The sequence below is a fragment of the Apium graveolens genome, chromosome 2 (assembly GCF_009905375.1).
Source record: "Apium graveolens cultivar Ventura chromosome 2, ASM990537v1, whole genome shotgun sequence".
NCBI lineage: Eukaryota > Viridiplantae > Streptophyta > Magnoliopsida > Apiales > Apiaceae > Apium > Apium graveolens.
Genome location: NC_133648.1, coordinates 70,503,399 through 70,505,495, shown reverse-complemented (window position 1 = coordinate 70,505,495; position 2,097 = coordinate 70,503,399). Strand labels below are relative to the sequence as shown.

At 36.1% G+C, this 2,097-nt stretch overlaps 1 non-coding gene across 1 annotated transcript; it reads right to left on the bottom strand.

Moving 5' to 3' along the window:
- Nucleotides 1–1,518: 1,518 nt before the first annotated feature.
- Nucleotides 1,519–1,626, bottom strand: LOC141709613 (small nucleolar RNA R71). Its single transcript, XR_012570179.1, has one exon. It is a non-coding gene; the product is annotated as a small nucleolar RNA R71 (small nucleolar RNA).
- Nucleotides 1,627–2,097: the final 471 nt, after the last annotated feature.

Genomic DNA, 2,097 nt, shown 5'->3' with positions numbered 1-2,097 from the left:
CATCATAAATCACACCTAGATAATAATCAAACAACACATAGCGGTCAAAACCAATACACACATTTTATTTAATAATTTCCATAATAATCACATATTTAATTAATTCAACAATACACGCGTCGTTATAGCTGTAGCTGAGGTAGGAGCTACCAATAGGATATGTTTTCAACTATTGTCGTACCAGACTTATGTATATTATGAATTGTATTAATGGAAAAGTATTCAGAAACCCTTTTGAGGTGTAATGACTTATAATTGTGGAATAAAATGACTTGTGTTATTTTTGGTATTCATCTCTGAGCCTATAACTTGTGGTGTGTGTGTGTATATTGTGGGGTTACAATACGCAGTAGTTGGTGGTTTATTAAGATTAAGTGTTATTAAGAGAAATGGAACTCATAACAACCCGGATCCTCGACCCCGGATTTTGGGGTGTTACATATAGGGTCTCAACATACTTGGTGTCTATTCAGCTTCTATCTCTTTTGTGGATGCCTGGTAGTAGGGTATTCGTACAACAAAAATTGACGATTACTAGTTTCGTGTTGTCTTATTAATGTCATCACCATTGCATGCTAAGCTTAAGAACAATGACTTTGAATGAAGTAGTAATGAAGTTAGAATCCCATGTTTGTCTCATATAAGTAATCAACCCTTTTAATCTCTTAGTTAGTTGCATGTTAGTTAATAATCTAGTTATAAACAATTTCAACTTGTTATTCGTTTTAGCATTGAATAATAACCATATCATTGTTGCATAAGTACACATTCTTAAATTAACCTAAACAAGTCTCTATGGGAACGAACTAGAAAGTATTCTATATTACTTGCGAATGCGTATACTTGCGTGAATATTAGCGCGTGTTTTTGTCCTAACAAGTTTTTGGAGCTGCTGCCGGGGACGCGGTGTTAATTTTTTGTTTATGTTCTTATCATCAGCTGTCATTAAAGTTCACTGACTCGGATATTTTACTTACTTGTTTGCTTGTTGCTTTTTTTTCAGATACTCTAGAGTGCGTTTATGCAAACGCGTTCTCGATCTCGAAAGAGAACACTGGATAAAACAGAGGAAGTATTTGAAGAAGAAGTTTTTGTTGAGGAGAAAGTTGAAGAAGAAGATCTAATCATAATGGGAGATCAAGCAGCAAATCCTAAGCTTTTGATGGACTATTCTAAGCCGAAGATCAATGATATTCAGTCTAGCATTATTAGGCCAGCCATCACGTCTAACACCTTTAAAATCAAGTCGAGCACGATTCAGATGATACAAGATTCAATTCAGTTTGGGGGTTCTCCTATAGAAGATCCCAACATGCACATCAGAGATTTCATCGAGATATATGACACTTTTAAGTTCAATGGATTTATCGAATATGCTATAAAGCTGAGGCTTTTCCCATTCTCTCTGAGGGATAAGGCTAAGTGTTGGTTGCATTCTCTGCCACCATGCTCTATTACTACATAGGAGGATCTTGCTCAGAAGTTTCTCACTAAATTCTTCCCTATGGTGAAGATTGCAGCAATCAGGAATGCTCTTACTCAATTTGTGCAATAAACGGGAAAATCTTTGTGTGAGGCTGGGGATCGCTACAAGGAGATGCTTAGGAAGTGTCCTCATCATGGGATTCCTGACTGGATAATCATTAACTGCTTTTATAATGGGTTGGGTGCTACTTCTAGAACCATGCTTGATGAAGCATTAGGTGGAGCCTTATGGGCTAAAAGCTACGATGAAGCTTATGAATTGGTTGAACTGATGGTTGCTAATGAATACCAGAACCCAACTCAGAGAATGCCTCAAGGCAAGGTTGTTGAGAATATGTTGTGAACTTGATAATTACATTAACAAAACACCTTAGTAGATTCAACTTAGTGAAAAATGTAGCACTCGACGGATGATCAGATATAGTCCCGACGGATGACTCAATATAGTCCCGACGGATGATGATTTGACATTCATCGAGTGAGTAGCTTATGTAAAAATAAGTCATGTAGCACATTTCTGTAAACACCTTTGTATAGACTCTTTAATAGCATATAAGTCATGTTGACTTTAACTAGATATGCAGAATAGGTTGATTAATTATAAATATAAGA